Raw genomic sequence first — 14,874 nt, 5'->3', positions numbered from 1 at the left:
CTTTTGTATTTCTGCAGTGTCAGTTGTTACTTCTTTTTCATTTCTAATTCTATTGATTTGAGTCTTCTCCCTTTTTTTCTTGATGAGTCTGGCTAATGGTTTATCAATTTTGTTTATCTTCTCAAAGAACCAGCTTTTAGTTTTATTGATCTTTGCTATCGTTCCCTTCATTTCTTTTTCATTTATTTCTGATCTCATCTTTATGATTTCTTTCCTTCTGCTAACTTTGGGGTTTTTTTGTTTTTCTTTCTCTAATTGCTTTAGGTGCAAGGTTAGGTTGTTTATTCAAGATGTTTTCTGTTTCTTAAGGTAGGATTGTATTGCTGTAAACTTCCCTCTTAGAACTGCTTTTGCTCCATCCCATAGGTTTTAGGTCATTGTGTCTCCATTATCATTTGTTTCTACGTATTTTTTAATTTCCTCTTTGATTTCTTCAGTGATCACTTCATTATTAACTAGTGTATTGTTTAACCTCCATGTGTTTGTATTTTTTACAGATCTTTTCCTGTAATTGATATCTAGTCTCATAGCATTGTGGTTGGAAAAAACACTTGATACAATTTCAGTTTTCTTAAATTTACCAAGGCTTGATTTGTGACCCAAGATATGATCTATCCTGGAGAATGTTCCATGAGCACTTGAGAAAAATATGTATTCTGTTGTTTTTGGATGGAGTGTCCTATAAATATCAATTAAGTCCATCTTGTTTTATGTATCAGTTAAAGCTTGTGTTCCCTTATTTATTTTCATTTTGGATGATCTGTCCATTGGTGAAAGTGGGGTGTTAAAGTTCCCTACTATGAATGGGTTACTGTCGATTTCCCCTTTTATGGCTGTTAGTATTTGCCTTATGTATTGAGGTGCTCCTATGTTGGGTGCATAAATATTTACAATTGTTATATCTTCTTCTTGGATCGATCCGTTGATGATTATGTAGTGTCCTTCTTTGTCTCTTGTAATAGTCTTTATTTTAAAGTCTATTTTGTCTGATATGAGAATTGCTACTCCAGCTTTCTTTTGGTTTCCATTTGCATGCAATAGCTTTTTCCATCCCCTTACTTTCAGTCTGTATGTGTCTCTAGGTCTGAAGTGGGTCTCTTGTGGACAGCATATATATAGGTCATGTTTTTGTATCCATTCAGCCAATCTGTGTCTTTTGGTGGGAGCATTTAGTCCATTTACATTTAAGGTAATTATCAATATGTATGCTCCTATTCCCATTTTCTTAATTGTTTTGGGTTCGTTATTGTAGGTCTTTGCCTTCTCTTCTCTTTCTTGCCTAGAGAAGTTCCTTTAGCATTTGTTGTAAAGCTGGTTTGGTGGTGCTGAACTCTCTCAGCTTTTGCTTGTCTGTGAATGTTTTAATTTCTCCATCAAATCTGAATGAGATCCTTGCTGGGTAGAGTAATCTTGGTTGTAGATTTTTCTCCTTCATCACTTTAAATATGTCCTGCCCGTCCCTTCTGGCTTGCAGAATTTCTGCTGAAAGATCAGCTGTTAACCTTATGGGGATTCCCTTGTGTGTTATTTGTTGTTTTTCCCTTGCTGCTTTTAATATGTTTTCTTTGTATTTAATTTTTGACAGTTTGATTAATATGTGTCTTGGTATATTTCTCCTTGGATTTATCCTGCATGGGACTCTCTGTGCTTTCTGGACTTGATTAATTATTTCCTTTCCCATATTAGGGAAGTTTTCAACTATAATCTCTTCAAATATTTTCTCAGTCCCTTTCTTTTTCTCTTCTTCTTCTGGAACCCCTGTAATTCGAATGTTGGTGTGTTTAATGTTGTCCCAGAGGTCTCTGAGACTGTCCTCAGTTCCTTTCATTCTCTTTTCTTTATTCTGCTCTGCAGTAGTTATTTCCACTATTTTATCTTCCAGATCACTTATCCATTCTTCTGCCTCAGTTATTCTGCTATTGATCCCATCTAGAGTATTTTTCATTTCATTTATTTTGGTGTTCATCATTGTTTGTTTCATCTTTAGTTCTTCTAGGTCCTTGTTCAGTGTTTCTTGCATTTTGTCTATTGTATTTCCAAGATTTTGGATCATCTTTACTCTCATTATTCTGAATTCTTTTTCAGGTAGACTGCGTATTTCCTCTTCATTTGTTAGGTCTGGTGGGTTTTTATCTTGCTCCTTCATCTGCTGTGTGTTTTTCTGTCTTCTCATTTTGCTTATCTTACTGTGCTTGGGGTCTCCTTTTTGCAGGCTGCAGGTTCATAGTTCCCATTGTTTTTGGTGTCTGTCCCCAGTGGCTAAGGTTGGTTCAGTGGGTTGTGTAGGCTTCCTGGTGGAGGGGACTAGTGCCTGTGTTCTGGTGGATGAGGCTGGATCTTGTCTTTCTGGTGGGCAGATCAATGTCTGGTGGTGTGTTTTGGTGTGTCTGTGGCTTTATTATGATTTTAGGCAGCCTCTCTGCTAATGGGTGGGGTTGTGTTCCTGTCTTGCTAGTTGTTTGGCATAGGGTGTCCAGCACTGTAGCTTGCTGGTCATTGAGTGAAGCTGGGTGCTGGTGTTGAGACGGAGATCTCTGGGAGATTTTGCCATTTGATATTATGTGGAGCTGGGAGGTCTCTTGTGGAGCAGTGTACTGAAGTTGGCTCTCCCACTTCAGAGGCACAGTACTGACTTCTGGCTGCAGCACCAACAGCCTTTCATTCACATGGCTCAGAATGAAAGGGAGAAAAAGAAGAGAGAGAGAGGGAGAGAGAGAGGGAGGGAGGGAGGGAGGGAGGGGGAGAGAGAGAGAGAAGGAAGGAAGGAAGGGAGGAAGGAAGGGAGGTAGGAAAGAAAGAAGAAAGGAGGGGGGGAGGAATGAAAGAGGGAAGGAAAGAAAAGAAGAAAGAATAAAATAAAATAACGTAATATAAAATAAAATAGTTATTAAAATAAAAAATAATTATTAAGGAAAAATTTTTTAAAGAAAAAAAACAGAACCGTAGGACAAATTGTGGAAGGACAGCTATACAGACAAAATCTTACACAGAAGCATACATACACTCACAAAAAGAGAAAAAGGGGAAAAAATAATTAATCTTGCTCTCAAAGTCCACTGCCTCAATTTGGGATGATTCGTTGTCTATTCATGTATTCCACAGATGCAGGGTACATCAAGTTGATTGTGGAGATTTAATCCGCTGCTCCTGAGGCTGCTGGGAGATATTTCCCTTTCTCTTCTTTGTTCTCACAGCTCCCAGGGCTCAGCCTTGGGTTTGGCCCCGACTCTGCGTGCTGGTTGCTGGAGGGCATCTGTTCTTTGCTCACACAGGACAGGGTTAAAGGAGCAGCTGATTCGGGGGCTTTGGCTCACTCAGGCCGGGTGGAGGGAGGGGTACGGAGTGCAGGACGAGCCTCCGGCGGCCGAGGCTGGCATGACGTTGCACCAGCCTGAGACGCACCCTGCTGTGTTCTCCCAGGGAAGTTGTCCCTGGATCCCGGGACCCTGGCAGTGGCGGGCTGCACAGGCTCCCCGGAAGAGGGGTGTAGATAGTGACCTGTGCTCGCACACAGGCTTCTTGGTGGCGGCAGCAGCTGCCCTAGCATCTCCTGCCCCTCTGTGGGGTCTGCGCTTTTAGCCGCGGCTCGCGCCCGTCTCTGGGGTCCGCGCTTTTAGCCGCGGCTCGCGCCAGTCTCTGGAGCTCCTTTAAGCAGCGCTCTTAATCCCTTCTCCTCGCGCACCAGAAAACAAAGTGGGAAGAAGAAGTCTCTTGCCTTTTCGGCAGGTCCAGAGTTTTCCCCTGACTCCCTCCCGGCTGGCCGTGGTGCACTAACCCCCTGCAGTCTGTGTTCACGCCGCCAACCCCAGTCCTCTCCCTGCGCTCCGACCGAAGCCCAAGCCTCAGCTCCCAGCCCCTCCCGCCCCGGCGGGTGAGTAGGCGAGCCTCTTGGGCTGGTGAGTGCCAGTCGGGACCGATCCTCTGTGCGGGAATCTCTCTGCTTTGCCCTCCGCAGCCCTGTGGCTGCACTCTCCTCTGCGGCGCCGAAGCTTTCCCCCTCCGCCACCCGCAGTCTCCACCTGGGAAGGGGCTTCCTAGTGTGTGGAAAACTTTCCTCCTTCACAGCTCCCTCCCACTGGTGCAGGTCCCGTCCCTATCCTTTTGTCTCTGTTTTTTCTTTTTTCTTTTGCTCTACCCAGGTACGTGGGGACTTTCTTGCCTTATGGGAGGTCTGAGGTTTTCTGCCAGCGTTCAGTAGGTGTTCTGTAGCAGTTGTTCCACGTTTAGATGTATTTCCAGTGTATCTGTCTGGAGTATTGTTGATTAACAATGTTGTAGTAGTTTCAGGTGTGCAGCAAAGTGATTCAGTTATACATGTACGTATATTCATTTTTTTAGATTCTTTTTTTCATATAGGTTATCACAGAATATTGAGTAGAGTTCCCTGTGCTATACAGTAGGTCCTTGTTGGTTACCTATCTTATGTAAAGTAGTGTGTTTGTGTGTCCATCCCAGGCTTCTGTCTTATCCTCCTCCCACCCTCCACGTTTCCCCTTTGGTAACCATAAGTGGTTTTTTTTTTGATATCTTTAAGTCCATTTCTGTTTTGTAAATAAGTTCATTTTTTTGGTCTTTTTTTAAAAATTAGATTCCACATATGAGTGATATCATATATTTGTTTTTCTCTGTCTGACTTACTTCACTTAGTATGATAATCTCTAGGTCCATGCATGTTGCTGCAAATGACATTATTTCATTCTTTTTTTTTGGCGAGTAATATTTCATTGTATTTATGTACTACATCTTCTTTGTCCATTCCTCTGTCGATGGATTTTTAGCTTAGTTCCATGTCTAGGCTATTGTAAATAGTGCTGCTATGAACTTTGGAGTGCAAGTATCCTTTTGGATTATGGTTTCCTCTGGATATATGCCCAGGAGTGGGATTGCTGGATCATATGGTAGTTCCACTGATATTTTTAGTTTTTTATGGAAACTTCATGTAGTTCCTCATAGTGGTGGTACCAATTTACATTCCCACAAACAATGTAGGAGGGTTCTCTTTTCTCCACACCCTCTCCAACATTTATTGTTTGTAGACTTTTTGATGATGGACATTCTGACCAGTGTGTGGTGATACCTCATTGCAGTTTTGATTTGGATTTCTCTGATAATTAGTGAATTAGTGGTGTTGAGCATCTTTTCATGTGTTTCTCAGCCATATGTATGTCTTCTTTGAAGAAATGTCTATTTATATCTTCTGCCCATTTTTTGATTGGGTTGTGTGTTTTTTTGACAGAGCTGCATGAGCTATTTGTATATTTTGGAGATTAATCCCTTTCTGTTGCTTCATTTGCAAGTATTTTCTCCCATTCTGTGGGTTGTCTTTTCATTTTAATCATGGTTTCCTTTTCTGTGCAGAGATTTTTGACTGCAATTATGTCCCATTTGTTTATTTTTGTTTTTATTTTCATTACTCTAGGAGGTGGATCAAAAAAGATATTGCTGCATTTATGTCAAAGAGTGTTCTGCCTATGTTTTCCTCTAAGATTTTTAAAATGTCTGGCCTTATATTTAGGTCTTTTACACATTTTCAGTTTGTTTTTGTGTATGGTATTAGGGAGTGTTCTAATTTTTCTTTTACGTGTAGCTGTCCAATTTTCCCAGCATCATTTATTGAAGAGGCTGTCTTTTCTCCATCGTATATTCTTGCCTCCTTTATCAAAAGTAAGGTGCCCATATGTGTGTGGGTTTATCTCTGGGTTTTCTATCCTGTTCCATTGATCTGTATTTCTTTCAAATTTCAAAGCATGTTTAAACCATTTCAGGTGTTTCCCTTAGTGAACAGACAGGAGAAGTGAATGTGGTCTAAAAGGGTTCAGAGAGACCAAGATACCCATTGGATTTCTAGCCCAGCCTCAGGAAGGTTTTATTCATGTCTTACTCTCTTGCCTCTCTGAGCTTTGTTTTCCGTATTCTTCCCAGCACTGGTAAAATCTTCCATCTAGGCTGATTCTCTCATTTTTCTCCTAATGAGCTTTAATCTTTCATCCACACCCCTGAACCTGTGTTCCATCTGGTTTAGCTCAAATGCCATCTCCTTTAAAAAATCTCTCGTGACCCCCCTCACCCTCAATATCACACTTCTGTCCTTTGGGTTTCACTCTGTTCTGGCCAGATTGTCATCATTATGCCAGTAACACTTACTTATATGAGTTTATCCATCTCCATCTAAAAGATTTAAGCTCCCTGGAGCCAGGATTTCCCACTTATATGATTTTTCCCTGCTTCCTAATGTTTTGCTGTTTGATACCTTGTCATCATTTAATATCAATTGCCTTTTGCTCTCTACTATACTTAACATCATTAAGGGTCCACCTCATAGCCTACTTCCCAATTCATACTTCCCTGACCACAGCAGCCTAAAATTGATAGCTGTTCATCCAGCATTTCTGATTTATGTTAATGTGTCACTAACTGCCTCAAAACTTACTGGTTGAAAATTGCCATTTAAAAAAATTTTTTTTAATAATTATAATAGAGATTTATTTGAAGTAATACATTTACAGCCCAGATAGTTCTACATTGTACATTTCAGGTTTAACCAGCTTCATAAAAATACTTTAGGATAGCTGCATCCAGATTTAGACTACATGATTATTTCTTTGCCCATTCTTCTCTCTCTTTTCTTTCCCGAATAACCTCTTTCAGATATGGTTCAAGGTAGAATTTATCCTCCTCATATTTTGTCCACTGCTCTTTAGGCAAGATCTGCTGCCTCATGGTCAGGTCCAGTGCTCTCTTAATGCTAAACACCCTGTCATTATAAAGGTTCTCAGGAAGCTTTCTTATGGCTTCTTTTGCATCGTCATTCTCGTATATTGTATCATCTCGCATTAAGCCCAGTTTACTGAACCTGACAACATTGTAATACCATTTATGAATACCCTCCAGCCATTTGCTTGATGCTGCAACGGCAGGCCTACTCGCCATTTTAACCCGAGACAGAAGCGTTGCCTGCTGGGTAAGTCCTAGAGGTCGCGCAAGGCCCAGTGCGCAGGCATGTTACATCAACGTCGCGACGAGGGGCGGGGTGCCATTTTATTTTTGCTCACAATTTTATGGCCCAGGAATTTAGGAAGGGCTCTGCCGGGTGGTCCATCTGTGAACCACATGGAAGCGGCTGGGGCAGACAAGTCTGGAGCATCCACTTCATGAAGGGTTCCTTCCTTCACGTGTGGATGCCCAGTGTTCCTTGTTCTCTTTCCCTCTCCTCAGTGGGGTCTCATCCTCCAGAACCTCTCCATCACAGCACGATGGCCTCACAAAAAAGGATTTCTTACGTGGAATTTAGTTTCCTCTGGAATGAATTCTCTGAAGACCTGGAAGGAAACTGCAAAGCATTTTCTGACCTAACTCTGAATTATGCAGTGTAACATCTTCCTTATTACACAGGTCAAAACATAAGTCTTACATGCCAACCATATTCAAAGGGAAGAGAAACTCAGAAGACCATGAACCAACAGCCATGTTTGCTGAGGATGGGGAGGTGCCTTGGGAGACTAGGGATCACATTTTCATTCTTTATTTGGCAGGAGACATGCATTTATAGACTCTCATTTCTAACTGCCCTGTCATTTCTGTATGTTTTGTGCTGTTCCATGGAGACGATGTCCAGGTTCTGTCAGTGGAATTCAACCATTTGTATATGATTGACTGAGGCCTAGAAAATCTTGAATCACTATTTTCTACCAGCCTGATAACCTTTAATTGAATAAGCCCACAGAAAATCGACATTCATTAGCCAGGTTAGGTTAATCAAATCTGGCGATCAATGGAGATGCATATTTTGCAGCTCAGTTGCTCACCAAATCCTACATGGATGGTAAACATTTTTAAGACTGAGATCTCACATTTGTAATTTTGATTTTGACAGTACCTAGCATAGCATGATGGATGTATTATAGTCATGGAACTTCCTCTTTGAATAAACTGGTGAATAAATAAATAAAATAAATATTCTACATCTTTTCTGAAGATGTAATCTTAAGAAGTGGACTGGAAAAAAATTTAAGTTTGACACATGGAAAATAATTGCAAACTCAGAGCTCAAAACACCTTCAGTACTCATGTGAATGATAGACTGTGTCTATCATGGATAAAAAAATGAGGTGACTGTTTGCTTCCTTTGAAATGCCAGTTCCTGTGTTTCCCTTTCATTCAGTGTCATTGATGCTAAGTACACAAGGCATGCTAAAAAATGAAAAAAATAAATCAAGCAGTCATTTGTCTGCCAGTTACCAAAAACGTTGTTTGGTTGTTGACTTTTTTTAAACAAATTGACTAGTTCAAGAGTTGGCAACTTTTTCTTAAAAGGCTAGTTGATGGTAATATTTTAAGCTTTGAGGGCCATATTGTTTCTGCCACAACTACTCAGTTCTTTCATTATAGGGCAAAGACAGATATTGACAATAAATATGTAAATGAATAACTGTGTCTGTGTCAAATAAAACTTTACTTACAAAAACAGTCTGCTGTCTCATAGGCCATAGTTTGCTAATCTCTCGTCTAGTTCAATTGTTAAGAAAAAAAATAGGCACACATAATGTTTAACTTGTGCTTATTTTGTTATCTGAAAAAAATAAGACAAACTTTTTTTATGCCTCTGAACAGATTAAAAAAAAATACTGAAATGCCAGCCCAATAGAGCCCATGCTAGGGTTTCAGTACTGGTGGAAGAATAGTAAGAGATCCTACCAGAGATATACAGAGGTCAGAAAGTTTGCAAGTGCTTTGCGTCAAAATGAGGAAAATGCTCTTAAAATACCAAGTCCAATAGTTAAAACCAGAGTCAGAAGTCACCAAAATGTGTCAATATAGGGATATGGCTAAATACATACCAGCTGGCCATGCTCAGCTGCCAGTTGTCCGCCTTGTGTCTGTATCTGTGGTCACAAATATGGTACAGGTTTTGGCAAGACAGATGCCAGGTAATGAACAATTTTATTTTAGATGAGGAATTTGTATTTAATTTCTGTGTCCACCATCCTTTACTCGTTCATCTAGCAAAATACACCAAAGAAGTATCCCAGGATACAATCTCTACTATTGAGATGCTTGAAGTCTAGTTAATAAAACTTCCTATATCAAAATGAAATAGACAAACACATACGATGCTAATTCAGATGATACAGAATGATGTTCTACACCAGTGTTTCTCAAATTTTCATGCACATACAAACCACTGGGGATCGTGTACAATGCCGATTGTGATTCTATAGATCTAGAGTGAGGCTTGGGTTACCACATCTATTTCAAGCTTCCATGTGATGATATTCTCTTTGTGCATGGACCCCATATGAATTAAGCAATAGTCTATGCAATTTTAGGAGAGACCGTCAGGGGCTGTGTGGTCAAGGATTCCCGAATGAAGTGAGAATGGGGCTATGCCTAGAAGCAGAAATTCAAGTTCAAATAACTTACAAAAGGCACATGGTGTAAAGGGAGTGCTCTAAAACCTGGTATCATTGTTGAGCCATCAAGTGTAGGTATAGTTAGAACAAGGAACCAAACTAAAAGTAATGATCAATCCTTGCAAAATGAGAGGTGCAGATTTCTCCATTGTTCCATTTCCTTGTATGGAGTGGCGCTGGGCTAAATCAGGTGGATCATTGCAGATGGGGAGAATCATCTCAGGCCAAAGAGTGCTAAGCTAGAAGCTCTTACCTTTTTTTGGACCCATGGACAGAGGTTAGTGAGAAGGGGAAAGGTTAGGAAAAGCACTACATCAAAGTAGAGAGAAGTGCTTCAGCTGAGGCCCCTACAGGGGCTTCCATGTGGGAGTGCCTGGGCTGGACATGCAGATACGCACATTAGGATGGCCAACATGGGAGGAGGGGAGCCTGAGTCCTTGACAATGACATACTCCAGAAAACTGCAATGCACAGTTTGGTGTACCAAGTCTAGTGTGGGGAGAGTAGCTTCCCTTCATAAGGCTTGCCTGGCAAAGCCTTGTAATTGCCGTGGTCAGGTTTGAAAAATCACAGATGGCATTCTGGCCTGGAGCTGGACTCCGCACCTATGCTATACCTCTAATGATGGCCACTATTCATGATCAGCCGTTGTTTCCAGGAAGGAGTACAAATGTTGCCAGATCTTCAATTTTTTCAAAGGAATCCACAAATTTATATTTATACATGAAGTTCTCTGATTTTCACATGCTGGTGACTATTTTCTAAAATTATTATTCTTATTTTTTAACAGTTTGGACTCAAAACATGCTTTATTTTCCTGATCCAAGCTGAGAGCCAGCAGTAATAACTTCTGCTTGAAAGGATGATAGAATTTGGCTGAAAGATAGGGTTATGGAGGAAACGTGGAGTGAGAACAGCAATAAAAAAATTGCCCATCCTGGGCTTCCCTGGTGGCGCAGTGGTTGAGCCCACCTGCCGATGCAGGGGACACGGGTTCGTACCCCAGTCCTGGAAGATCCCACATGCCGCGGAATGGCTGGGCCCGTGAGCCATGGCCACTGAGCCTGCACGTCCGGAGCCTGTGCTCCGCAACGGGAGAGGCCACAACAGTGAGAGGTGCGCGTACCGCAAAAAAAAAAAAATGCCTATCCTTTGAGGTGAGCTTGATTTGATGTAGTGTGGGATCAGGCCAATTTTAAATTTATTTTACCACTTGATGGACGTTTAGGTTGTTTCCGCATCTTGCCTATTGTGAATAGTACTGCAATGGACATAGGAGTGCTATTATCTCTTCAAAATCCTAATTTCAGTTCTCTTTCTATCTTGGAAAGGGGACTGCTGGATCATAGGATAGTTCTAGTTTTAATTTTTTGGGGACCTGCCACACTGTTTTCCATAGTGACTTCACTGTTTTGCATTCCTACCAACAGTGTGCAAGGTTTCCAATTTCTCCACATTCTTGCAAATACTTGTCTTTTATTTTTTTTGATAATAGCCTTCCTGGCAAGTGTGAGGTAATGTCTCATTGTGGTTTTGATTTGCTGGTATATAGGTATAATTAAATACTATTCAGCCCATAAAAAGGAAGGAAATCCTGCAATATGCAACAACATGGATAGACCTTGACGTTACGCTAAGTGAAATAAACCAGTCACAGGAAGACAAATACTGCATGATTCCACTCATATGAGATGTCTAAAATAGTCAAATCCATAGAATCAAAGAATGTCGTAGTGGTTTCCAGGGACTTGGGAGAGGGAGAAATGGGGGGTTACTAATCAATAGGCATAAAGTTTCATTTAAGCAAGGTAAGTTCTAGACATCTGCTATACATGTACCTTCAGTCAATAATAATGCACTGTGTACTTAAAAATATAAGAGGGTAAACCTCATGTTAAGTGTTTTACCAAAATAACATTTTTTTTTTTTTTTTTTTTTTGTGGTACATGGGCCTCTCACCGTTGTGGCCTCTCCCGTTGCGGAGCACAGGCTCTGGACGCGCAGGCTCAGCGGCCATGGCTCACGGGCTCAGCCGCTCCGCGGCATGTGGGATCTTCCTAGACCGGGGCACGAACCCGTGTCCCCTGCATTGGCAAGCAGACTCTCAACCACTGCGCCACCAGGGAAGCCCCCAAAATAACATTTTTTAAGGTCTTTAAAATTCATTTTATCTCCTAATTGGCTCCATGTCATGAGGCCCCTGGACCTTCCCAAAACTCCCATGTTGTTAAGACCTGAGCTCTACATGTAGGAGATTGTAGGGCAAACAATTGCTAGGCTGTTTCTTGTTAAAATGTCATGGTTTTCACAATTATAGTTCATCACACTCAAGCACCCTAGGAAACGATCGTCCACAACATGAACTCACAGACCCAAAGTAAAAATGTTATTTCCCTGACATAATAAACCTTTCTTTGTGCAGTTAAAGAATAAAGGGAGACATTTATTTTATTGGGCTATTGACTGTGTGATGGGGTACCTGGAATTCCCAGGGTGGCTCACAATGACAGGGACTTGTTTGTGTGCCTTTAAATATGTACTGTTGTGAATGCCAAGCTGCAAAGATAAATCCTTCTGAGGAATAATAGGGGACTTTCTGCTTTGGAAATAAATGGACCTCTGGATAGCTATTTTCCAGGCTCCAAATCTAAGGGCAGTTTTTGTCTGCCCATCCCCTCCCCACACATAGAGATTTGCCAAGGCTTCTGCTGGAATGGTGTTCATATCTTTCTTTCCTTGGTGCAGGGGTGTCCCATTTTACTATCCAAGCCAGAGGTTCTATACCACATTTGGTAATTACTGCATAACTTTCAAATTGGTCTCTCTCAATGTCTTCCGATTATCTCTGCCTATTACCTAATATCATCTTTTCAAAACTTTAACTCCAATTCCACCTTCAGTATATTGAATAGACCAAATTAACAAAAATAAACAAAATAATTAAAAAGGGAAAAAGAAATAAGTTGATATTCACAGCTGCCCTCCTGTACCACTTTATCTACATTTATTCCTGAGTTTTTTACTACCTACGTATTTCAGACTTATATCGTCAAGAAATAAATCTTTTAACTTTATATCCCTACACCCCTGGCCTTCTTCTTCTCACTTCTATGTTTGACCCTTATTCAGCATTTGCATCAAATTCATACCTTAGCTCCATGGAAGCTTTTTCTTTTCTTCCTCAGCCCATAAACAAATGTTTTAATTGTTCAGATTCTTTTAATGTCTGAGGGGTTTTGTGTGTGAAGAAACAGTCACACTGTGTACATTTGATTTAATTACCTTACAAATCTATTTTTACAGGTAATATTCATTTTTATATTGAACTCTTAACAATATAACACTTACTCATATATTAAATTATCAAAATCCAAATATCTTGCACTGTACAAGTTATCAATCAAAGTGAAAGATACTGAATTTCTTTGGACTGAAAAGTTTTTATAGACATATTTAACCAAATTTTTCTAAGCAAATTAATTAAAATAAAATGTCCTACTACCCTTAAATAGACAAAAATCATGAGATAATTGAAACCTCATTAATGCACTTACAGTTATATTAATTGTAAAATTTGCTAACTCCTGAGGTTTAAAATTTTTCTTTGTAATTGCCAATTTCATCATTATTACTATTCTTTTTATTTCCAAGGTTAGAGTAATCGTAGAGGTCATTTATACCTTTTTAGAATTTCAGTAATCTTCCTAGTATCAAAGGAAAAAAGTAAACTGTCGGATTAGCACAGGTTCTGGATCTGGGGGATGTGAATGCACTAATACCTCTTTGCAGAGGCCTTGGTGCCCAGTAAAACATGGTTCAGAGTTGAACTATCGATCGTTTATAATTAGGTCTTTGTTATATAAAGTAAAATTTAGTAACACATTTCATATAGAATTTAGTTCTTGAAGCTTGGAATTTTTACCATAATTTAATTACTAACTCATCATGGTGATATGGTATATTGTGGTATATGGACTTACTGGTTTATGGAGTTGAAAATTCTAGAAAGCTTTATCAATATAAAGAGTAGGATCTCATTGATGTGTCATCTACTAGGAAATGAGGGTTTAAATCTTCTTGGGCAATCATTTAAGAAACGACTGGGAAATTCATTTTGGAACTCACCATCAGACCTTCTTGGTACATCACCATCAATGGTGATCACTGGCCAAATCCTTTTTCAACCTTCTTATTTTATATTATCATTGGCGCTAGGGGATCTTAGTCTTTACTGAGAAGAATTGACTCAATTACAACTTATTATGTTCATTCCTTTCTAATTGCACACACGTACAGATGCACAACCCTAAAAGGAAAATAAAAATGATCACCACTCTAGTATTCATTATTGTTAAGTGTTTTTATCCCTATAATGTTCAACCACTTTTTATATTATAATTACTTTTATATACTCCATATATTTTTGTATTTTTCATATTATCATAAATTCATGATATTTCAGTTATTACTGTCAGTTATTATTATTAATGATGCACTTTAGAACCATTAGAACCTGCTTGGTCCTTTCAGTGTTCTCCTGACACTCTTGAGTGTGTCCTTGAATTTTGGCAATGATATGATAGTCTATGCCCATCCAAAGATTTCAATCTACTCTCCAAAGATCCCTGCTTGTAGGTACACTATAACCTATAGAGAACCTTTGAGAATATTATAAAAAGGTGGTGTTTCTTCCAGGTAAACACAGCTTCCTACCAGATCTTGGGGCTTGAAGCAGCAATATGCCCTTGTGTAGTACACACACTGCACACCTGTGCAGAGCAGCCCAGCCTGCTCCCTTGTAGTGGTCAGTATTAGAGACTAACAGTTCATTTTATTATTATTAATTTATTTATTGATTTTTGCTGTGTTGGGTCTTAGTTTCTGTGCGAGAGCTTTCTCTAGTTGTGGCAAGCGGGGGCCACTCTTCATCGCGGTGCGCGGGCCTCTCACTATCACGGCCTCTCTGCTTGCAGAGCACAGGCTCCAGACACGCAGGCTCAGTAGTTTGTGGCTCACGGGCCTAGTTGCTCTGCGGCATGTGGGATCCTCCCAGACCAGGGCTCGAACCCGTGTCCCCTGCATTGGCAGGTAGATTCTCAACCACTGCGCCACCAGGGAAGCCCCTAACAGTTCATTTTAGTTCATTCACTTACATGTACAAATTGGACACTAGTGCTACTTCAGATTTTGCACAGTGGTTAAAAGCATGGGTTTGTTGGAATCCTGGCTCTGCCACCAGCTATGTGACCTCAGGCAGCTCATAATCATGTCTACACTTTTGCTTTCTTAGGTCTAAAATGGGGGTAATAATATTATCTATCTCAAAGAATTATGGTAAAAATTAGATAAGTCAACATACCTAAAGCTCTTAAAAGAGTGCTTGGTTCATAATGAGTCCTAGAAAAATGTTTTCTACACCCACTACTACTGCTTTCATTGACAGGACTGAAAAAAAGGGGATTCT

At 40.1% G+C, this 14,874-nt stretch overlaps 1 pseudogene across 1 annotated transcript; it reads right to left on the bottom strand.

The window, feature by feature from the left end:
- Positions 1 to 6,456: 6,456 nt before the first annotated feature.
- On the bottom strand, positions 6,457 to 6,945 carry LOC113607234 (cytochrome b-c1 complex subunit 7 pseudogene; annotated as a pseudogene). Its single transcript, XR_003427847.1, has one exon. The product of XR_003427847.1 is annotated as a cytochrome b-c1 complex subunit 7 pseudogene (transcript).
- Positions 6,946 to 14,874: the final 7,929 nt, after the last annotated feature.

Source organism: Aethalodelphis obliquidens, unplaced genomic scaffold, assembly GCF_003676395.1.
Source record: "Aethalodelphis obliquidens isolate GAN/ISIS:26980383/991018 unplaced genomic scaffold, ASM367639v1 scaffold47, whole genome shotgun sequence".
Lineage (NCBI taxonomy): Eukaryota > Metazoa > Chordata > Mammalia > Artiodactyla > Delphinidae > Aethalodelphis > Aethalodelphis obliquidens.
The sequence above is the reverse complement of the archived record's forward strand: the minus strand, read 5'-3'. Positions and strand labels throughout refer to the sequence as shown.